The sequence below is a fragment of the Pteropus medius genome, unplaced genomic scaffold (genome assembly GCF_902729225.1).
Source record: "Pteropus medius unplaced genomic scaffold, Ma_sr-lr_union100, whole genome shotgun sequence".
Taxonomy (NCBI): Eukaryota; Metazoa; Chordata; class Mammalia; order Chiroptera; family Pteropodidae; genus Pteropus; species Pteropus medius.
In genome coordinates, this window is record NW_024354500.1 from 7,688,910 (window position 1) to 7,714,413 (window position 25,504).

Sequence of the window (25,504 nt, forward strand, 5' to 3'; positions counted from 1 at the left end):
CAGTGCTTTGCGAAACACAATTGTGTGAGCATCTCCTTGGGCACCCGAGAAGCCTTATTAGCCCTGTTGTTGGCTCTTTGAGATGACCCTTCCCTTCAACTGCCCTAAGCATGTGGCTCCTAAGGTAGGACACTGAGGGTGACATCCAGAATATAAGTCAACTTCTATCCAGAGAACTGACCTTGCCAAACTCTGAATTCTCCATTTCCAAAGGAGACATTATGTCCCCTTTGCTTTCTCCCTCAGGATCTCTGAAGACATTATTTCCACCCCATTTTTAAACATCATTTCACCAGGGCCCTGAGCCATACTGAAATATACCCTAAGGAATAAGAGTCTGATGCAGACTTAAGTCCTTTTTAGCATCTCAATAAAACTTCCCAAAGACCTTTATTGATATTCTAGCAAGATAAACCCATTTATGATCTCAATAAAGTACCAGTCTGCCACAGCTAACTAGCCGGAGGAAAACAGACAATAAAGGATCTTAATTTCTACCCATGAAATGCAATCAAAGCACTAGAAAGATTCTGGAAAGAGGTCAGAGCTCACTTTAAAATTAGAATTCTTAAATAAGAAAAAGTTACTCCCGAGAAAGTGGGCCATAAAACGTCTTCATAAAAAGGCAACGTCTGAAATGAGAAGTGACTTTCCTTGGCTGGCAAATGTGCTCAGCCCATGCTACTTAACCTTGATTCTTTAAATGAAATGTCCACAGCTGATCAAATGGATCAGAATAACTGGGTCCCACTCACTGACCTGGTCCCAGGCTTCATCTGTCATCACGCGTCCTTGTCAAGGATATCAGATAAGTGACCTTCGCAAAATTTCTAAGGCATTCTAAACATAGGGAAGTTTATTACATGTGTGAGGAGAGGGATGAGGATCGTGGAATAAGCGCTTTTAAGCAACTGGAAAATACAGAGCATGATGGGGAGAAGTTGCCCGGAGAGAGGCTAGAAAAGACGTCCCAGGCCAAAGAGTCACTGGGTGTTGGGGTCAGGAGAGCCCTGGGGAACCTCCTCGTTAGCTACTAGATGTTACTGGTGGGAAGTGAGGCCCAAGGAGGCAAAAATGTTTGTCCAAGTAAACACAAACAATCAGAAGTCAGGAGGAGGAAATACCGCTATGGTTCCAACCCGGTCACATCTGCAGGGCGCTTCATAAACTGTAAGTTACCTGACAGGATGGCCCTGGACTTGAGGCACCTTCCTAATCCAAAGTCAGCAGAGGATCCCCTTTGCGGAGAAAGGAAAGGCCAGAGGTGTCGGAGCCAGACGAGCCTCGTTTAAATCCCAGCTCTGACTAATAGCACCTGTGAGTTTTTGTGCTCTACACTCTCCTAAGCCTGTTTTCTTGTCTGTAAAATAGAGATGGCCTCCGCTCCCCACCCTAAGGGCATGAAATAGGATAATTGAGATAACCCTCTAACACGTGTCCTCAGCCCAGAAAGCACCCCTACTGTTCCCTCTCCTCCTTGACACCCCCACACCTTGGCCTTCGCAAAAAGACCAGTGACATATTTTCTAAGGCAAAATGACCCGGGCAAAGATTTGGACCTCGAATCACTCGGATAGCCAGATGGGCCCTAGCAGCAGGGTCAAGGTACCTACCAGCCAGTCCTGAGCCACTCGCCCACTTTCATTTTTGAAACACAGTCCACGGTACCGAGTCTCCATGTCTCTGCTGGAAGGACCTTCCTTACTGGGAACAGCCTTCCCCAGTTCTCCCAGAAGAAATGTTCCTGGCCTTCTCTCCACCCCCGCAGCACTTCAGTTCCCTTTTAGGAAACTGCCACATTGTTTTGAGTGCCGCCCTGGGTGCTGGCTTCTGCTAACTAGGCTGTGACCCTCCTGAGAGTGGATTATGCCTTCCGGGAATGATGAAGCAAGTTGACTATGGGATAGGGGGCGCTGGAGGGCACATCAAACAGGTTCCAGTGTTCCTCCACCACAGGGCAGGCTGAGGCTGCCAGGGAGGGACACTGCAGCAAACCCACAGGCCCAGGCTTCACCTCAGAGACATGGAGAACGTGGGGTGACTTCCGACTTCAAGTTCTGGGAGGAGGTGCAGGCATCCTGGGGGCTTCACGAGCATTTGAGCGACTGTAAGAGTGACACTGGGGTTTCTAAGAGGAGGCTCAGTGTCCACCTCACGTTTCTGGCTTCTTTTCTGGCATCGACACAACAGCACCCAAGGCAGTAATAACCAGTTTCCCACTGCACCTAAAGCTGCTCACTCCTGTCCCCTGGGCTTTCCTAATACAAGACCAAGCCCCTTAGATGACACACACACATACACACACCCATCACCATGCACCAAAGGAGGAGAGCAAGAAAGCACAAATGCATTTGGTTTTCCAGAACATTCTATAATGAAAAGCAACAAATGTGGAGCTACTAAGGGGAACAGCTGCTCCTGCCGAGCACACAGGTGTACTCCAAGGTCCTACCTGACAAATGGGAAAGGCAGGAACACCTTAAGTGTGAGGGAACGAATCAAAACTGATCTTTAGTGGGGTCTTTGAATGACTTAGACTCAAGGGTGCAACTGCTCTCACTCACCTCCACGCCCTTAGAATCGGCCAGTGAAAGAAACGGGAATAGGAGAAAAAACTATGTACTATGCGTGAAAGGAGGAAGATGTTTTAGAAGCATCAATTTTTTCTGGGTCCCATCCCAGTTGTCCTCAAAAACCAGTTCAACCCAACTCAACCCAGGCTCTGGTGGGCCCAGGGTGACCAATAATAATGACAAGAGCAAGAGACAGGAGCAGTTAACATTTAAAGGATTCTTACTACATGGTAGGCACTACCCTAAGAATTTTACACGTATTAGTATCATTCAGTCCTCCTGATGACTCCATGAGGTAGGCACTATTATTAAGTCCATTTTACAGATGAAGAAACAGAGGTATGGATAGACTCTGTCACTTGTTCCATGTCATACGGCAGGTACCTCGAGTCTTGGATTCACTCCTAAGCTGTCGGACCCCAGCCCCAATGGTCTGACACCCCTTTCCACTCTACCTGCTGCCAGCTTGTGCTGTGGGGGTGAGCCTGTCCCCTGGCAGAGGGGCTCTGTGTCTCACTCTCAGGAAGTTCCCAAGACTCCCAGATGCTGACCTCTGAAGGTGCTTGGAATCCCAAAGACGGAGAGAGGTTTACCAGTCTATCCGCCTATACTAATGCCTGAGCCCCGCCTCCAGAAGTTCTGACTCAACTCTGTGGTGGAGCCCAGGCATCATATGCAATACAACCTCCCCCAGGTGATTCTAATGAGTGACCCCAGCTGAGAGCCACGGGGTAGGATGAAAAGGGGCCAGGGTAATTATCCTCGGAGCAGCTACAGGCCCTCGAGTGAAACCTGCCTTGTTGGGCATGTCCAAGCAAGAGTCATTCCTCTCACTACATTCTTTGTGATGCTCTCATCTGCACCTGTCAGTACAAAACACTAAGACACCGCATCACCACAATCTGGGAATAGAGCTTCCGGTATCTTAAAAGAGTATATAAGTGACATAACGACATTACTAAAAATGCGGAAGATAAAAGCAAATCACCTGTAATGCTATCACCCAATAAAACTATTATTATTTTTATTTAATCTTTTTCAGTACATCTTTTCTATTGATGCTTTTATTATATTGATGTAGTTATATTCACAGGTCACATAAAACGATCTTGCTTTCAGCATTATTATGCCTTAAACCAGAGGTCCTCAAACTTTATCAGGCAGCAGAATCTGCTAGAGGGCTTGTTAACAGACACACTTCCAGAGTTTCTGATTCGGTAGGTCTGATGTAGAGACATAATTTGCATTTTTAACAAGTTTCCAGGAGGAGCAGATGCTGCTAGCATGGGGCCACATTGTGAGAGCTAGTGACAGAAACCACTGGTTTTCAACTCTGTTGCACATTACAGTCACCTGAAAAAATTTTTTTTTAAATCCCGAACTTTATCACCAAAGGGTTGAATTTTACCAGCCTAGGGTAGGGTCTGTTGTGGGCATTTTTAAAGTTCCAGGTGATTCTAATGTGCAGCCAGAGGTTATGAACTCCTGCCTTGGTCCCTTTAAAAGTGCTGGTTCTGCCAACTTGCCCTGGATGCCTGAGACCTGCAGGGGTGGGCGGATGGGCTTGCACATCTCCCTTGATCCAACCAGGGAGAGGCAGAGACTCAGAGCCTGTGCACTTCCAGGGAACAAAATAGCAAAGGGCCTTGAGATGTTGCCTTAACAACCACAAAAGTCAACAACTCTGAAGCTCTAGTCTGGAGTGCTGCTTTGTTCTGGCAGGTTGAGCCCTTGTGGGTCCTGACTTCCGGCAGAACTGCTGCATGAGAACATCAAGTCCCGTTCAAGGTGGGGGTGACCCATGAATTACACACAGATGATCGTAAGGGAACACAACAAATGTTCCCCGCTACTCATTTTGAAGAGGCCAACTCCCACCTGGAGGGGCGGGCTCTGTCAGGGAACATTCCAGAGGAAGGATTCCTGTTCAGATGAAGATTTGCTGCCAAAGAGGATGACAGGAGAGCCCAGTCAAAGGTAACCAGCTTAAAATACAGCCCAAAAGGAAGTGGGGGTGTTTTGTTCCCAGCATGTGTTCAGATATGGCACTTAACTCTTCTTACTGGACACTTGCAGGTAGACTGAAGTATTTACAAGGGAGAGACCTCCCTAGTGAGGGGACGAGCCCCAGGGTGTGGGACCAGGGGTCATTTAAGAACCACAACCCACAGAAACAAGCCTAGAAAGACTCTCTCCTCCCACTAACTCTAGGGGACCTGGGAACCCCGGGAAGTGACCTGGTCACTCATTACTCTAGCCAAGACTCAGAGGTTGGGTCACAACTCCTTTCGCTTGCTTAGGTGTCTCTGACCCTCCTTGCTAAAGGGCAGGCCTTTCAGACCAACAACACCTGCCCCATGAATGAGGAGCTGGATTCTCCTCAGGGCAGCTGCCTGGAGTGACAGAGAAGGAAGGGTGCTCTTGCTCAGCCATTCCTTGAACGCCATCATCGTTTAATGATATACTTATACCCAAGGTCACACAGAGACACGGGGTAAAAGGAAGATGAAGGAATTGAGACCATTAGCTCAATTTAACCATCTCAAGGAGGGCGGCGACATAGATGTGACCCACAAGGGAAAACAGATTAACAGGAAGAATTTAGGTTAGATTAGTTTAATAATTTCAAAATGACAGCAATTCCTTTCTTCAGAGATCATGGGAAATACAGTAGATCAGGGTTGTGCAGTCTTTTTTGAGGCAAATAATGTCTGTCTATATTAGCTGTAGCATTAAGAAAATAGGAGAGATGTAGAAGGAGGAATGTTGTAACACTAGTAAAATAAGAATGGTACATACTTTAGAAACAATATAATATTCAGATTGAATAGGGTCTTTGAATTTTTAATTTGGTTGAGGACAGTAAGGAAAACAGGAGTTCAATGATTTCTCAAGATCTCGAATCTTATTTGTGGCAAAACTACATATAGCTAGAACCCTGGCCGCTTGGCTGCTCATTTAGGTTTTAAACGGTAGAAGACTCCTGCCAATGTTTTTAGGTGCCCCCCAGGCTCTCTTATCATATACAGTATTACCAGAGTCTCAACTGCCCGGAATCATGTAGATTTGGGTCAGACACTTCAAAAGTTCTCAAGCTTGATTCAATGAAGACAAAGTTATAAAGACATTCAGAAGAAAATGGGCAAAGGAAAAGTGCCACAGATCAAAGGAAAGTGAGAAAAATAAAACTTTACATTTTAAAAAAGTTACAGTTTAAAAAACCTTGAGAGCTTTCTTTCCTTGTTGGAAATGTATTTTGTTTACCTGTCTACCTGGATGACTGACACATCGCATCTGAATCTGACTATAGTTGACAAGAAGTAACAAGGGAGTAAATTCCTTGGATGACAAAAATCAGGATTCAAGACAATCTCAGATTGGAAGAACAGGCTATTTTTAACAAGACAAAATGTAATGGGAGCAGATGTAAAATTCCTGCACTGAGGGTCAAGAGTCCAATCACGAATGGGCAGGGGTACTGAGACTGTCCTGTAAAACAACAGTCTCCCCTGTTAAAAGGGTAAGTTTCCTGTGCCAAAAAGTTTCATGATGCTTCTCTAAGTCTTACTTTGGGGATCCTAATAATCATAAATAATTTGGAGAGACGATATGAGATATGTATTGTTAGAGATTCAGATATAACGACTTAATTAACAACGAATTCCTTCTGAGGTGATCCAGTAACTGCCAGAGTAGGGCTTGCTCCTAGAAAGGTCCACCAACAAGAAGGACCGGAATATTTCAAGCAACTTAAATGGCTGCGAAGGATTCCCTTAGTTACTATAGAGCATCCATCCCTAGGTGATAAAGCATCAGTTAAGGGCACCCACGCTCTTCACAGGAAGCTGCTTAGAATATATTTTCGTTTTTCTTAAAGATTTTTATTAAAATGTAGCTAACATGCAATATTGGTTTCAGATGTATATCACAGTTATTCTACATTTATATAGCTAAAGAAGTTATCACCGTAAGTCCGGCAACCATCTGACACCGTACAAGGCTACCACAATATTATTGACTATATTCCCTATGCTGTACACCACATCCCCATTACTTATTTGTTTTAGCTACATTTTCAATGGGTTGACACACTGACATAACAAAGCATGGCGGTCCAGTGCATGATGAACTATAGTTGTAATACAAGTAAAACACAAGTGGCACATATTTTGGAGAGAAGGACTGTCTTCTTTTGTTTTCTGGTTTTTATTAAAAATCACTGCGTTTTCTGGAGCTGTTAATATAACCATGTGTTTCTCTCCTTTAATTTATTGGAATAGTGAATTATGGAACTATCTTTGCATTCCTGGATCAGACTCCACTTGGTCACAGTATTATTCTGATAACTGCTGTATTCTTTTAAGTAATGTTATTAAGAATTTTTATACTGATATTCATAATTAAGATTAATCTATAGTTCTTGTATTATCTTTTTTTCTCTCTCTCATTTATATTTACCTGCTCTCAGTTTTAAGGTTGTACTGGTTTCATGAAACGAATCTAGCCTTCTATTTTATTCTGTGCTTTACGATAGTTTAAATAACATTGTAATTGTTATTTTTTTGTTGTTGTTTTTGTTAAAATGTGAAAAAGGGCTGTGAAACTATTTGGCCCTGGTGCTTTTTTAAAGGTTACATCTTTACTCATGTTCCTCATCAGACTATTTAAATTTTCTGCTCCTTCAGTCATTTTTATGACCGAATGATTTATTGTAGTAAAGTATGCAAAACATAAAATTTACCATTTTAACCATTTTTAAGTGTACAATTCAGTGGCATTAAGTATAGTCACAATGTTGTGCAACCATCACCACCATCCATTTCCAGACTTTTACATCATCCCATATAGAATCTCTGTACCCATTAAACAATGACTTCCTATCCCCGCTTCCTCTTGACCCCTGCTAACCTCTATTCTACTTCTGTCTCTATGAATTTGCCTATCCTAGATACTTCATGTAAGTGGAATCATACAATACTTGTCCTTTTGTGTCTGGTTTATTTCTTAGCAAAATATCTTAGCAAAATATCTTCAAGGTTCATCTATGTTATACCATGTATCAGAATTTCATTCTTTTGTAAGGCTGAGTAATATAGGTCATTTTAAGGCTGAAAAAGTGTGTTACTGCAGCATAACCATTTTATCTATACACAATATTTTACTTATCCATTAATCTGTTATTGGACATGTTGGTTGCTTCCACCTTTCAGCTATTGTAAATAATGCTATAGAACATGGCTGTGCAAACATCTGTTCAAATCTCTGCTTTCACTTCTTTTGAGTATATACCTAGAAGTGGAATTGCTGTAATACATGGAAATTCTGTTTAAGTTTTTGAGGACCCACCATATCATTTTTCACAGTGTTTGTATCATTTTACATTCCCACCAGCAAAGCATAAGGGTTACAACTTCTTCATATCCTTGCCAACATATGTTATTTTCTGTTTTGTTTTGTTCTATTTGATAATAGCCATCCTATAGGTCTGAGGTGGTATCTCATCCTGATTTTGATTTAAATTCCCCTAATGACTAGTGAGGTTGAACATCCTGTCCTGTGCTTATTGACCATTTGTATATCTTTAGAGAATTACCTATTCAAGTCCTTCGTTGACTTTAAAATTTTAGTTGTTTTCTTGTTGAGTTGTTAGAGTTCTTTATATATTCTGGATATTAATCCTTTGTCAGATATATGATTTGCAAATATTTTCTCCCATTCTGTGGGGTTGCCTTTTCACTCTGTCGATAGCATCCTGTGATACACAAAAAATTTTTAGTTTTTATGAAGTCCAATTTATCTATTTTGCGTGTGGGGTCAACTTTTATAGTTGACAATTTAGTAGAAAATCCTCTATTTAAGTTTTCATATTCTTGGAGTCTCAGGTTTCCCAGTAATAACAGCTAACACTTACTGAGCCCTTACAAAACCAAGCAATCTTCTAGGCACTTCATTATATCATTGAGTCTTCTCGATCACCCTAAGATGCATGTGACAAACACTGGACCGTTCCCACACCCTTTGCTTCCAAGCGTATGGGAGGAGAGTACTTCTCAACCTCTCTGAAAGCAGGTATTGCCACACACCTTGCTCTGGCCAATTAAATGAGTGTGTGATGTATCAGTTTAAGGCTGAAGCATTTTAGAGCCAATGGGCAAATTTCCACCTTCCCTTCCACTGCCACACTGGCACCAACAGACAATATTCCAAACGGCAGAGGCTCTATCACTCTGGTCCCAAGTGAGAGTCATGATGGGTGGAGACTCTCTCTCCCACCCAACCTCATTGACCTGCAATGGAGATACGAAATGAGCAAGAAATAAACCTTAAAAAAACTTTTAAGCGTCTGAGATTTTGGATTACTGCATCATAACCTGGCAATTTTAAGGTAGCTGTCATTGTTGCTCCATTTTACAGATGTGGAAACTGAGCCATAGAGGTGCAATAACTTGTTCAAACACACAGCTGCTAAGCAGTACAATGATATTTGAACTAGGGCGGTGTCAATTCAAAGCACATGTTATCACCAGTTTTTATGTGATGAACCAATACAAGGCATCTCTATGTGAATGAAGGCTCAGTGCTGGGAGGTGAGGAACCCAGCTGTCTCCCAGAGCTTGAAAGTGCTGGGACAAAGCTAGCTATTAGAGAAGAAACTCATATTTGTATTGCATTGCTTTTTTAATGCTTATATTATCTTTGTCTCTTTCTTGTTTGTAACTCTTAGTATCTAGAATTTGGGAGAGTTTCAGTGTAGCTCAGTTATGCTAAGAGAACCCAGAGCTGGGGTTGCTTCCAGGAAGGAAACTTATCCAAGGGTAAATGCAAATTTCATGAGACCTGAAACACATACAATGTTGGAGTCTTTCCTTAAGATAAAGATTACAAAATTAGGTTAGGGGCATTGAAAGGGGCCAGGGCAAGGAAGGGCCCTGAAGCCAAAACTCTATCAACTTCAGGGTAAAGCCTCCTCTGTCTTAAAGTGAAGCTGTTCACTCTGGGGTCAGGTGTGGCCCGCAAAGTGGGAAAGCCACTCAGGGAAAGCCCAGTGCCCAGGGACAGAGTGGAAGCTGGTCTGACCTCCCCTTCACTCCGAAAGCTTTGTAGATTCTGGTCCAAAGCTTTGTAGATTCTGGGGATTGCTTTAATAGAAGCAGCTCCCTTTTCTCTGCGGCACAGATCTGTATTCTGAAAGAACTACCGCACGTGCATTCAAGAATTTTCTTCTGCAGTCAAAGCAGTGTAGGTATAATTTACTTGACGAACATTTATTGATTGAGTGCCAGGCTAAATACTGTCAATTCAAAGGCGATATAAACAAGGTCACTGCCCTTGCCAGCTCAGTGCCCACTCACGTGTCCTACAGACTTTCCCAGGGATAATCACTGCTCCTTCTTGACAGCAGAATAGCCCAGATGGGGCACTTAAAGAGTATTACTCCAAAGCATGAAGGTGTTAGGGTGGGGGATACAAGCTTCGCAGGGCATAAGAACACCAGAGACACACTACCAGAATCGAGTTAATGGAAAAACCAGAGGGATTCAGGCTTCTGGGGTGGTGCCACTTCACTGACTGGGGTAGAGGGAGGCACAGATGTTGGTTGCAGAGCTGCACAAGCCTAACGCCAAGAACCTGGGACTCCTGTCCTGGGTTGGCCTTAGGCTGAGGCTGTAAATTGTGGCCCTTAGGACACAAATAGCTTTTAATTAAAGCATTTCGTTATTCCTACCTTCTCTTTGTAATTTTTTGAAATTAAACCTTTTACTTAGAGGTAACTAGATTTACATGTAGTTTTAAGAAATAATCCTTCGCTTAGTTTTCTCCAATTATAACGTCTTGCAAAACTACAGTACAATATCAGAATCAGGATTTAGACACTGATACAGTCAAGACGCGACAATTCTATCACCAAGGATCCCTCCTGTTGCCCCTTTACAGGTACATCCAACCTCCCTCCCTCGCCTGTCTCCCACCCCCATCCCTAACCCCTGAGGAAACACCAATGTTTTCCATTTCTCTCATTTTCTCAAGGTCACATACATGGAACCTTGCATATGTCAATAGTTTGTTCCTTTTTATTGCTGAATAGTTCTGCATAACATACCATAATATAACTCTCCCTTCATTGCAGGGCAGCTGGGTCATTTTCAGTCTTTGGCTATTGCAAATAAGGGTGCTATAAACATTTCTTTGTAAGTTTTCATTTCTCTTGGATAAATGTCCAAGAGTGCAACTGCTGAGTCATACAGTAGTTGCATATTTAGTTTTATTAAAAAAAAAAAACAACTGCCAAACTATTTTCCAGAGTGGCTGTGATCATTTATTGTTCCTACCAGTGACATATATGACCGATCCAGTTTCTCCACATCCTTGTCAGCATTTAATGTAGTCACTATTTTTTTATTTTAGCCATTCTGATAGATGTAGTGATATTTCATTGCGGTTTTAATTTTCATTTACCCAATGCTTAATGATGCTGAACATTTTTTCATTTGCTTATTTGCCATCTATACATGCTCTTTGGTGAAATGTCTCTTCATGTCTTTTGCCCATTTTCTAATTGGAAAATTGTTTGTTATTTTAGTGTTAAATTTTGAAAGCTCTTTATATGTTCTAGATATGAATCCTTTGTCAAATATGTGGTTTGCAAATACTTTCTCCCAGACTGTCTTTTCATCTTCTTAACAGCTGTTCACAGAGCAAATTCTGATGAGATCTAATCTATCAAGTTTTCCCTTTATGGATTATGTTTTAGGTGCCAAGTCTAACTTTTTGCCTAGTCCTAGAGCCTGAGATTTTCTCTTATGTTTTTATTTTAAGTTTCATAATTTTACATTTTACATTTAAGGCCATGACCCATTTTGAGTTAATTTTTGTATAAGGTGGTGGGTCTAGGTCGAAGTTAATTTTTTTTAACCTATGAACATCCAATTGCTCCGAAATCGATTGTTGAGGGGTTTTTTTAGTTTTTATTGCACCTTTGAGAAAAAGTAGTTGGACGTATTTGTGTGGGTCTATTTCTGGGTTCTCTATTCTGTTCTGTTCATCTGTGTCAATCCCTTCACTAATACACTCTCCCCAATACTGTACTATATAGTTCGCCTTAATATCAAGTACAAAGATTCCTCCCGTTCTATTTTGTTTTAGCTATTCTAGGATCTATGCCTTTCCACATACATTTTAGAATAGCTTGTGTACATGTGCGAAAATCTTTGCTGGGATTTTAGTAGGAATTGCATTAAACGTCTAAACCAATTTGGAGAGAATGATCATCTTTACTATGCTGTCTTCTAACTATGAACACGATATGTATGCATCTCCGGTTATTTAGGCCTCCTTTGATTTCTTTCATCCGCATTTTGTAATTTTTCAGATCCTGTACATAGTTTGTTAAATTTATACCAAAGTATTTCCTTTCCTTTGGAAATAAACAGTATCGTGTTTTTCATTTCCATCTCCACAAATTCAGAGTTAGTATATAGCAATGCAACTAATTTTTGTGTGTTAGTCTTATATCTTACAAGTTTGCTGAACCCTCCTGTTTTAGGAATTTTTTAAATAGATTCCTTGATATTTTCTATGTAGAAAATCAGGTCATCTACAAACAGGGACAGTGTTATTTCTTCTTTTTCAATCCGTATGACTTTTACTTCTTCTTGCCTTGTTGCGGTAGCTAGAATTTGTAGCACTACATTGAATACAAGTGGTAAAAGCAGACATATTTGTCTTATTCCTTAGAAGAAAGCATTCAGTCTTCCACCATTAAGTACATTAGCTGTAGGTTTTTTGTAGATACTCTTTTATCGTGTTGAGAAAGTTCTCAATTCTTAGTTTGCTGAGAGTATCTTTTAACCACAAATGAGTGTTAAATTTCATCAAATGCTTTTTCTGCATCTGTTGACATGATCATATAATTTTTCTTATTCAACCTTTCATTATAGACAAAATGTTTGTGTCCCCAAAATTCATATGTTGAAGCTTTAACCCCCAACATGATAGTATCTGGAGACAGGAATCCTATGGGAAGTAATCGGGGCTAAATGATGTCATGAGTGTAACACACCCACGATGGGATGAGTCCTTATGAACAGAGGAAGAGAGACCAGAGCTCTCACTCTCTCCGTCATTGTGAACAGTGAGAAGACCACTGTCTGTAAGCCAGGAAGAGGGCCCTCACGGGAACAAATCTGCTGGCACACTGATCTTGGACTTCCCAGCCTCCAGAACTGTAAGAAATAAATGCCTGTTGTTTAAGCCACCCAGACTATGGTATTTTGTATGGCAGCTCAAGAAGACGAAAACGGCTGTTGATAGAGGGATTACATTGACTGATGTTGAACCAGTGCTGCAAACGGGATAAATTGCACTTGCTCATGGTGTCTAATTTATACATTGCTCAATTCGACAAAAACATAGGCTAAAAGAAAACCAAGCAGTTGCCACCTACTCACTCATCTACCCTAGATCTTTCGTTTATAACGACCTAAATATACAACAGCCAACTCTCACTGGAAACAAACTGACAGGACTGTGAGAAAGAATTTTCAGTTTCCAAACAAGTTCCAGGCTTACTTTATCTTCTGAAATCTAAATCATTATAGCTTAAAAAGGAAACTAATAAGGGACTCAGAGAATTCACCAACAGACCATCTGCACTGGCATCTGAGCAGAGGCCCCAGTGGGTAATTCACAAGCTTTTAAAGGTCCTTTCCTCTTTGGCGACTTCATTCACAGCACTCCTAGAATAATGTGGATCAGGTGATGATGCTTCAGAAGTCTTACAACAGGCCGATAACTGGCTTGGAAGGAAACTAGTAATCCTCCAAGGCATTTCTTTCAGAAAAGATACAGGTCCGCATTTTGGATTTTAAAATGCTGATACCCAGCTGTGCCACTCATTACAATGTCTCCTCTAGAGTAGTTAGGGCCTATTAAATATATGACTCTGGGGGGGTTTGCCAGCACAGTAATCTACGTTATAACATACTCAGCTATGTAGTTAGATGTTTCAAATTTAAGTGCACACTGCTCAGGCAACAAAGTGCCAACCACACAGACCACGAGATCAGGGAATGGTGGGCGACTTGCTGACTGAACAGCCAGGTGTTGGCAGGGCCTCTGGGCCAACACACCCACCAGGCCTGCTCGGAGCTAGAGAAAGAGGGGCAATTGGGTCCTGCCTCCACCCCCACTGAACATCACTGTAAACACTGGCAAGAGGGAAACAAAAGAGGCCCTGCAGAGCGAGGGACCACTCCCAAGAATTCTTCAGAGGCAGTGAGGGGTAGGACAGAGCAGCTGAGAGACTCAGGGCCAATTCTGGGACTCCCATTCCAAGCAGCCTCAGCAGCCTCTCCTAAGAAGCTTGAGTCAGTTTTGAGGATCTATCCCAAGTTTTGAGGCTTGCTCTCCCCAATTACCACATGCCTCCCCACAGACCCAGCCAGGGGTTCATGTCTGACCCGGACAACACCAGTTCTTACGTTGTCCGTCTCCTTCTGGGGGCCACCTCCCCTTCTTTGAAAAGGCACCTCCTGGGGGTGCCTCCCTGCCTTTAATAGAAAACACCCAGTCACAGTGCTGCCTGCCTAATTAACACCCTCATCATAATGAGTTAACACTACTGAGACTTTCCTAGTATTGACCCAATAACTTTCCATGCTTTGTCTCATAGGCAAACCTCACAATAATCAGAGCAGGCATCTATCTTCTCATACTTCAGACATGTATTTCCTGCTAGTAAATTTGTTTCTAGTTTGAGTTATCAATATTTTATGGTGTTCTGCAAAGAGCCAAGACTTCCACATGTGTAACCACTGACTTGGCCCTGCTCAAGAGAGAATGTTGTCCCACCTCACACGCAGGCTCTGAGACATCAAAGAGAAATACCTGGAGCACTGAGCAGTTCTCCACCTGGCTGCTCATTAGAGTCACCCAGAGCTCTGAAAACTCCCAAGCCCAAGCTACACCCCAGACCAATTAAATCGGAACCTATAGGTGTGGGACCTGGACATCAGCATTTTTAAGCCTTTCCAGGTGATCCCAGGTGCAGTCAAGGCTGAGGACCCCTGACCTAATGTGCCTCTGAGGAGCATGAACTCAAGTGAGAAAACAGTAATTATGATAATAATAACTACCATCCATTGAGCTCCATCTACATCTTTATTACACTGTACTTAAGCACTCTGCATGGATTACCTCATTTAATCCTCACAACAAATCCTTGAGGCAGGTGTTGCTATGCTGATTTTACAGAGAGGAAATCCAGGATCAAGGTGGCTAATAACTTGTCCAGGGTCACAAAGATCGTAAATGTGATTCGCTGCCTCTACTCTTGTTAAGGAAAAATTGGGAAAGATTTTTTTTAAAATGGGTAACATTCATAGGAAAGTGGAATGGTGGATGCTATGGATGGACTAGGGGAGGGGAAAAGGCGGGGCGTTTAAAGGGTACAGAGTTTCAGAAGATGAAAAGAATTTTGGAGATGGATGTTGCTGATGGTTTCACAACAATGTAAACGTACTTAATGCTACTGAACTAACTGTACACTTATACATGGTCAAAATGGCAAATTTTGTATTATGTAGTTTTACAATAACTTTAAAAAAAAAGAAATTTTAAAATAAAATGGGTAAGAGACAGACAACAGAGAGAGAGAGATGACTAGTGTCCTGTCTCATGCACAATGCACTTTCAGATTATCTCATTTCCCTTCATGTCTTTGAGATATTTCATGACTCCGTAAGTCTTAGAACACTGAGGGTAATGCAACTAAATTGTGTCCAGTAGAGATTCAGTGTATATTGCCCAATTTTACATTTAATAAGCTATTTATTTCCACTTTCCTGATGGCCAACATATTTGTGATTATTTGAATTCTCCTTTAAAGCAGTTGTAACATCTTACTGGTTCCCTTGCTAACTGGTTAGTTAAATAAAATCTTAATATGTGTTTATTTTATAGCTCTTGCTCAGAATTACCACCATATTGTAGTGACCTCACCTTTAGAAACAATAGGTTAAGGATAAGACATGGTACGTGCTAACCGCCATGTCTCACTTCTAGTTAGTTATCTGCTAAAAATTTATTAACTAAAGGGATTTACTGGCCGGATCACTGCCTATAGGTACAAAATATTTTAACAATGACACATTCTGCTTCTGTACCCCTGCTTGCTTACCCACCTCTTAGTTATCAGTTAATGAATGGAGGAGATATAGTCTTTTGTGTAAAGATTAAGGATGTGGGGGATGGGATCGAGGGCTTAAACCCTTTGTGCCCCTGCGTCTCGGGGCTGCTCCTTTGCAAGGACAGCCGCCGGCTAATAAACTGTCTCTTGGACTAGAGCACTCGAGTTGGGCCTGGTTATTTCGGTCACAACAATATGTCAAATTTCCTTGATGATTTCTGAAGATAAGCTACAAAGGCCTAAATTTACCCAGTTGAGATTTTCTTCCCACAGGGCAATGCTTTTAGTTACTGTAGAACAAAAAGCTGATTTTCTGTTTGACCTGACACGTAACTGTGTATCCTCAGCACCTCCACTATAGATCTACTAGCTGGGAGCAGGACCAGGGGATGATGGCATCAGCACTGTGCAGGCTCCAGCCCTCACCCTGGAGATGAGAAAACACCGGGGTACTTACTGAGTAAGTGCTGCCTTGGGAGGAAACCCTGTTTTCCAGCTGTGAGTGGGGGGTGGGGCAGGGAGGAAAGGTGTGGAGGACCCGCCACACCCCTCCCATCAGCCACTCCCCTCCCATCAGCCACTCCCTTGCTTTTCTCCCAGGCAGCTGGCCCTAGATACAACCCAGAGCAGGTGAGAAAGAGAAAACTCTCTGGAACCCACGTTGAAATAAAGAGGAACAAAGGCTAAATATAGGTGTCAAATTAGCCATAGCATAAAGCTCCTGGAGAGAATGCTAGAAAGGCAGGATGAGTTCGGAAGGAGAAGAGGGAGGAGGGAGCGGTCAGGAAGGAGAGGCCAGTATACCACTGGTCACAGTGTGCTTCAAGGTCAGTCCTCACAGGCCTCTCTCACTCTGCTGGAGGAGCATACACTGACACAACCTTAATGCAGAGCAGTTGTGCTCTGCAGCTGTCAAAATTACAAGGATGCATGCCCTGACCCAGCAGTGCCACTTAAAGAAATCTGTCTCACAGATATAACCACGCTGCAATAAGACCTCAGGGTTAGTCACTGCAGCATAATTTGTAAGAACGGAAGATTAACATAATCGAAATGTCCATCAATAGCAGATAGGTTAAACCAAGTATGGTTCTTGAATAAAGCAAAGTGAAGAAGGGTATATGTCATATCCTACAACTTATATAAAAACAACTTGTGAGGAAACAGAGAGACACATTGTTTGCACATATATGCATGGACTATCTCAGGAAAAAAATGCCAGAAACAGGTAAAACAGATTGCCTTCAGGGAGGGAGACAATGAGTGGTTGGGAGACAGGTAGGAGACTTAACCTTTTGTACTTTCTGTATTAGAACCATGTGATCGTATTACCTGTTCAAAATTTTTTGATTTTTTAAATGTCTTTTTAAACAAATGGATAGAGTTTTCTGGAAGAAGCATACTACACAGAACACATTCTCTCAAATGAACATTTTCACTTGACCAGCAACCTCATAGGCATGTATTCCTCCCACAGCCCACTCGTGGGGACTGGCAGCTTTCAGGAGAGGACTACAGACCAACAAGCTGGCAGACATGAGCGTAGGCCCAGACCATTCCAGTAGGTCCTAATATTAAACACATACCTACAGGATCAACAACAAGGCAAATGATAAACAAAGATCCTTGGTTTTCACGGCTCCCCACCCACTACATACCCAGGGAGGCCGGCCCTGAAAACGCTCCTGGAAGTTTGCCCAGATGCAAAAGAGCAGGAAGCCCAGGCTGTAGTAGGAGCAGGAGGGACCTGCATGCAGAGCCTCATCTGCTGTGTTTCTTGAGGCCCCAAACTTACATCATTTAACTAACTCCAGCCTTCTCTAGGGAGCAGCTGCCAGAAAACATCTCCCAACCCTGCATGTTCTTCATTTCTGCAAATACTATCACATGTCACGCTTGGGACTGGGGCATAGTCATTCACTAGAATGGGGAGACATGATGTGAAGGCTCTACAGGACCAAAAACAACCTGTAAATGACTGGAACAAAGTTAGTGAACCTCCTTAAGTATATTTCCTTATCTATAACAATTATTATATTCAGAACACACATTTTTTAAAATCAAAGTATAATTTATATTCAATAAAATTCTCCCCTTTAAAATATTGAATATGATGGGTTTGGATAAACATATACATCACACAAAACCACTCCCACAAGCAAAATAGAGAAGATTTTCATTCTCCCACCCACTCCAGAATTCCATCCTGCTTTTTTATAGGTTAATCCCTTTCCACCATCCCTGGCCCCTAGCAACCATTTTCTATTTTCTGTATAAAAGGCATCATATTGTATGTGACCTTTTGGATCTGGCTTCAAATGCATAATGCTTTGAGATTCATTCATGTTGTTTCTTCTAGCTCATTCTTTCCTATTGCCGAATAGTATTCCCCAATATGTTTATCAATTCAGCTGTTTGAGTTGAACGAGATTTACTTTAAGGAAATGGCTCATGCCAATTATAGAAGCTTGACAAGTCCAAAGTTTGCAGGGTAGGTTGGCAGGCTAGAGACGCAGGGAAGAGCTGATGTCACAGCTCAAGCCCAAAGGCAGTCTGGGGTCAGAATCCTCTTTTCCTCCCAGGACATCCGTCTTTTTCTCTTAAGACCTTCAACTGACTGGACAAGGCCCACCACATTATGGAAGATAATCTGCCTAACTCAAAGTCTACTGATTTAAATGTTAATCTCTTCTTAAAAATACATTAACGAAAATGTCTAAAATAATGTTTGGCCAAATACCTGGGCATGGTAGCCTAGACAAGTTGAAATGTAAAATTAAACATCATGTAAGATCGCAAAGATTTTATCCTCTTCTAGAATTTTTACAGTTTTAGTCCCTACATTTAGGTCTATGATCCATTTTGAGTTAACACTTATATGTGGTACAATACATTCACTTTTTTGCATATATATGTCTAATTGTTCTAGCATCATTTATTGAAAACACTATTCTTTCCTCCATTAAATTGCCTCAGCACCTTTGTCAAAAATCAATTGATCATATATATATATATATACATAGGTCTATTTGAGAACTTCCTATTCTGTTCTCTTGATCCAATTGTCTATCTTTACACCTATAACACCCTGTCTCGATTACTATGGTTTTAGAGTAAGTCCAGAAATCAAGTGGCAAAAGTCCTTTAACTTTGTTCTTTGAAACTTCTTTGATTATTCTGGATCCTTTGCATTTTCATATAAATTTTAGAATCTGCTCAGTTTCTACCAAGAAAGCCTATAGTAGTCACTATTAAATGCTAAATGCTATGCTAAACAGTTGTCATCTCATTTAATCTTCATAGCAATCCCACAAGGTTGGAACTATCCTGATTTTTCAGATGAGGACACTGAATGGCCTTGTGTCCTCTACTCAGGACCTCCTGCCTGGTACTTGGACCACGACTCTCAGACTAAGAGGCAGTGGTTGTTGAATTATCAAGATCTCCTCCTCATAATGGCTACCACATCCAACACCTACTATGTGCTAAGTACTGTTCTAAGTACTTTGCACATATTGATTCAGTTAGTGCTTAAATAATCCAATGAGGTAGCTACTATTATTTAATCCTCATTTTAGAGATGAAGATATGAGGCACACAGAGATTAAGTAACTTCCCCAAGGTCATGGAGTTGGTAAATATGCTGGCATTTGAACCCAGGGCAGTCTGGCTTCCGTATCCATGTTCATACCCTCTATACCTCATTGCCTCGTTGCTGAAAATTTCTGAAGTTGTTACAAAACTCTGGGAACGGCGTGCATGTGGTAAGGTGGGAGATGAGGGGAGGAAAATAGTCCCTCCACAGGACAGCCTCTTTCTCTGTGTGCACTGAGGGGGGAGGAGCAGGAAAGAGTGGTAGGGGGTTGTGCTAGTTGGAGAGACAGATTAGGTGTTGTCCTCAGTGTAGGCTTCAGAGTCACACAGGGCTGGTTCCCTCCCAAGTCTACCACCTCCCACTTAACTGGCCTTGGTCCAGTTACTTCCTGCTCAGCACCTCCCTTTAATTACTGTTATTGCAGAGATCAGAACACAGGCTTCTTAGAGCTGTTGTGAGAATTCCAATGAGATAGTACATGCAGAGCACTGGCCCAGTGCTGGAATAGGCACTCAATATATTTTCTTAAACTTCATTTTATGTTTGGCAAATTACTAAAGTAATATATGCTTATTTTACTAAGTGGAACAATACAATGGAAAAATTTATGAAAGCAAAGCTAATCATCTTTCCCACCAGGTAACCAATGTTAGCAGTTTCATATTTTCTACACAGTTCTTCTTGCTCGCACAAATATAAGCGTATGTTTGCTCAGAAGTGGATTTGTTTATTAACCAAAATATATCATACTGTATCCAACACTTGCTACTTGCTTTTTGCATTTATCAATGGATATAACTCGTCAATATAAGTTTCACTCCCCCAATTTCTTTGTGCATAAATGTGTATGCAAATGTATAAATTTACATAAATTAGATATACATGACACTGTGCAAGTTTGTATATGGTCTTCAGTTCCCTTTTATTTTCTTGCCTCCCCACCTCCTTCCCAACCTCCACAACGTGTTCCCCATGTTGCCACCTCTTGAGTTTTCTACCTGCCCACTCTGCGGTGCACTCTCTATGATCAAGCTCCTTGAGGCCATGGTCTGTAGTTCTAAATAATCTAAATCTCTATGTCATTACTCAGGGGGCAATGGTATATTGTCAATAGAGATTTGATCAACATTAATTTTATGAATGAACCTTCGCTTTTCTTCTTAACTAAAGCTGCATTAAATAACCTTTGTCTGGTTGCTTTTGGAGAAAACAAAAGCTGCACTGAAACATCCCAAGGGCCAGCTTCCTAAAAGTTCAATGAAAATATACTCTACCTGTGGTTCCTAGAAGCTCTCGACTCCAGCCGTATGGTCAAGGGAGGAGCGGGGAGGTAGATGGGGTATAAGGGGTCAAATATGCGGTGACAGAAAGAAATCTAACTATATAGGAGGTGAACACACAGTGTAAATATATATATATATATATATATGCCTTACTGTTAAAGTATACAGCTGAAACTTATTGGATTTTGTTAACCAATGTCACCATAAAAAATAAATAAATAAACTTAATTTAAATTAATTAATTAATTAAATAAAATAAAAAGTTGTATGCTTGGCATTAAGGAGCCGTGCAGAGGGTTTAACCAGATGGCAAAATACCTAATGGTATGGAGGTAATAATATTAAGCTCATGTATGCGAAGATATATTATTAAAATGTGAGGTGACTGTGAAAAGCATATATTCATATCAAACCAAAGCCTGGTTCTTATAAAACTAAGGATTTCTTGCAAAGAAAAGTCTCATTTTTCTGTTTTAGTATCAAATATCTTAAGACGTACCCATGAGGGCACTTAGAAAGGCACAGAGTAGAGAAAATGAGGAGGCAGAATGAGCTGCACTGGGTCATTGAAAGATGTGTAAGTGGAGGGATGTGGAGAAGTCAAAGAAGGAAGGATGGCTTTGGACTTCTACTTGAGGGACTGTGCAAATGGGGGTGCTATCCATTAATAGAGTACATGAGAAGAGAATTAGATTTCAGGAAGGGCATATTCATTTTTAGTCTTGGGCATTTAGATTTGAAGTATCTGTGAAGTACCTGTGGATCATTCAGATAAAGATGCCAATGAAGGCAGCTCTACATGCGGGTCAGGTGATAGAGCCAAACTGGACAGGGCAGCATGGTGACAGCGGGAGGTGGTACGCTCAGCAGTAGGTGTGCAGAGTGAGAGCAAATAAGGGCTCAGAACCCTGACGAAAGCCAGCTTTAGAGGGAGGGAGAGCAAAAGGAGATGGAGCAGGCGCCTTTGGATAAGCAAACCAGGATTTGGAGCATCGAGGAGCCAAGAAGAGCTTTGGGGAAGGAAGGGCAGGCAAGACTCAAATCATAGTCAGTCTTCCCAGCAGAACACAAGTTCCACAAGGGCTAAGACATTTTCCCCCTGTATTATTCACTGGCACAAAGCAGGTGTGCAATTAATACCTGCCGGATGAGTGAAATAATGGGTGACTTTGGTGAGAGCAGTGGCAGAGAAGTGAGAGGGTCAGGAGACAAATTACTGGGAGATCCTGAATTTCCATCTCTAACAGCCAGGATATTTACTCCAGGGGTATGTCTGACTTCTCAAGATACACAGTGTCCTCGTCAGATTACTCGTCCTAATTGAATGTGTTCTAACTGAAAATGTGTGGGTCAATACACATGAAAATAACTGGTCTTAATACAAAAATTACGCAAATGGACAATCAGAATTCTTAGTGAGCCTTTCTCTTAAAACAAATTAAAATTTTTTATGTGTAGTTCCTATACCAGTTCCCTGTTCCCAACCCCATTATCTCTGATTACTTGCTCTGTGCATGACAACGCCACCCCCGTTGGTGCATAAGGTACCACAGCCACATATTATTAGCTACTAAGTAAAATCCCCATGAGGACAGAAGAAGCTGCCCTCATCTGAGGCCCCTTATAAAACCGAGAGGACATCTGCACAGGAGTCCGGAGATTCTGGTTCTGGACCTAGCTCTGCCATGCCTAGCTTGCATAAGGCTCTTCCCTGTTGGGGCATCCATATCCTCACAAATCTAAAACGAAAAGCTGTATATGTATATCTCACAGGGTTCTGGGGATAAGCAACACATATGTGAAAATAATTTGAAGAGTGTAAAATGTTATACACATGTACAATATCATTATTGGGATACCGCTTTATTAAAGTAGCTGGGCGTATGAGGTCCTAGTCAGTAAAATACTTGCAGATTCTACCTACTATGTGGCAGATGCCAAGGAAGATGTTCTAATAAGCAGCAGCCCACAGGAAGTTTACAATCTAAAATTATAAACCACACAGGTGAAAGAAATATGGTAGTTAAGAGCGAGGATTCTGGAACCAAATGACCAGGGTTCAATTCTCAGGAAGACATCAGAGCTGTGCTATTCAATATGGTAGCCAACTGCCATATGTGGCATTTAAATTTTAACTAAAATTAAATTTAAAATTCAGTTCTTCAGTCACACTAGCCGCATTTCAAGTACTCCATAGCCATGTGTTGCTACCTAATTAGACAGCACAGATACAGGACATTTCGCCATTCCAGAAAGTTCTCTTGGGCAAGCACTGTACTAGAGAATATAACAAAGGAGTAAACCAAGAAAGAGAAAGACATTGGGGTCTAGAAAACAGAAAATCAACATATAGAAAAGTGCCAAGGGGAATCCCTAAGAGAAGGGTAAAGGGCGATCCCCAGACAGCTGTCAGAGAGTCTAAGGGTCACTAATCCAGACTGAAGCAGAGGAGGGGGATCCAGGGAACATCTACTTCAAGGAGAATCAATAGAGAGACTACCTAACACTCTGAACATCCAGAAAGATTACACAACTGGAAATGATTAGTGACAGGCATAGACAAAACCAAAGAAACAAGCACAAGACAATTACTAACATCAGGGAAAACACATTACTGCAAAAAAGGAAACGTAATGATAGCACATACTACATAGGTCATCTATGAATGGCATAAATTGGTTAATTTATGTAAAGACCGAATGCTGATGTCATCTAAGTTATAACAACTATACTGGAAAAGGTAGCAATGCATGTGTTAGAGATCAGGGAAGAGAAAGAATGATAAGTCTTAAATCATCGGTTTTCATATTGTTACATCAATAAATAATGCCTGAAATGGAAAAATTGAGATTTAGCAATATTGTGATGTCTTTTACAGATGTAAACACTAAAAGAATTGACCAAAAAGAGTTGAAAGTGGTTGCCTAAAGAAAATCAGAAATGAAAGGCAAACGTAGGTAAACATATTTGATGCTTTGCCTTATGTATATGTGCAACACAAGAATTAAAATATCTATATTGTTTTAAAATTAAAAATTAAACTGATTAGTCAAATTAGTAGTATATGCACATTCATTAGAAATATGAAACTAAATGCTGGGGGGAAACAGCTAAAAGATTTGAAAGTTTCTCTAGGGGAGTAAATTGGGGGTAAGCCAGGAGACAGCTATTTTTGTTAAAAGTCTTTCAGCAGTATTTTTTTTTTAATATGAACACCTTTTGTTGAGATGTAATCCATACTATGTATACATTAAGGTGTATAAAGTGTACAATTCAATGGTTTTCAGTATATTCACATATATGTGCAATCATCACCACAATCAATTCTCGAACTTTTTCATCACTTCGAAAATAAATAAATAAATAGATAGAAGAAAGAAAGAAAGAAAGAAAGAAAGAAAGAAAGAAAGAAAGAAAGAAAGAAAGAAAGAAAGAAAGAAAGAAAGAAAGAAATCCATCCCTCTACCTTTTTTCTATAACTCCCAAATTTCCCATCTTCCTCCTCTAATCACCAGCCCGTCAATCCTGAATTTATTTTTTTGTCTATGCAGCTTTCCCTGTTCCTGGCTTCTTGTGAAAGAATTTTACTCTATGGTTTTTGTGATTGACTTTCTTGACATGGCAAAATTTTTTCAAAGACGTCATGTTGTAGCGTGTGCCAATACTTCATTTATTTTTATGGCCGAATAATATTCCTCTGGATAGATAATAAGTGTGTTATTATCTATTTATCAGTTAATGTACATTTGGTTTATTTCCACTTTTTGGCTACTCTGAATATTTTTGCTATAAACTTCATGTATAAGCTTTTGTTCCAACATGTGCTTTTATTTTTCTTGCGTATATACCTGTGATGGAATTGACAGATCATACTGTAATTCAAATTTGAGAAAATCCCAGATGGTTTTTCATAGTGGCGACATGATTTTATATCGCACCATCCATGTATGGGGGTTCATATATCTCCATATGTCCTCAGCAACATTTGTTATTATCCCACTTTTTGACTCTAGCTATCCTAGTGGTTGTGAAATGGTATCTCTTTGGGGTTTTGATTGATGACTTCGTATCGCTTTAGCATTTTGTTGATGATTAATTATGTACAGCATTTTTTCAAGTGCTCTTGACCATTTCTCTGTTTTCTTTGGGAAAAATATATTTAATCCTCTGCTATTTTTAAATTGAGTTGTTTGACTTTCTTTAAGTTATAAGAGGTCTTAGATATTTTCGAGACAAGTTTCTTATCAGATATATTTGCAAAGTTATTCTGTGGGTTGTTTTCATTCTCTTGCTTTAAAATCTTGACTTCTAACTGTGGTAATATCTATGCACAATAAAATTTACATTTTCAACATTTATAAGTGTGTCATTCAGGAGGGAGAAGGACATTGACACCGTAAAACCAAAATCTAGCTCATTTTGCAATTTCATCTTGTAAAAGTCAAACTCTATCCCATTAGACACAACTTCTTATCACTTCTCACCCCAGCTCCTGGCAACAACCATTCTACTTTCCGTCTCTGTGAATTTGACTATTCTGGGTACCTCGAACAAGTGACCACACAGTGTTTGGCCTTTTTTGACAGGCTGATTTCACTTAGCATAATGTCCTAAAAGTTCAATCATATTGTAGCATGTGTCAGAATTTGCTTTCTTTTTAAAGCTGAACAATATTCCATTGTATGTTTGTGCCAAATATTTTGATCCCTGCATCTATTGATGAACATTTGGGTTACTTCCACCTTTTAGCTATTGTATTGAATAATGCTAATATGAACATGAGAAGACACTGTATCTGTTTGAGTCCTGGTTTTCAATTCTTTAGGGTATTACCCAGAAGTGGAATTGCTAGATGATATGGTAACGC

At 40.9% G+C, this 25,504-nt stretch overlaps 1 protein-coding gene across 1 annotated transcript in view; it reads right to left on the reverse strand.

The window, feature by feature from the left end:
- The window catches only part of ANKRD6 (ankyrin repeat domain 6), a 173,578-nt gene that overhangs the window by 36,510 nt on the left and 111,564 nt on the right, over positions 1-25,504 (reverse strand). The window lies entirely within an intron of this gene.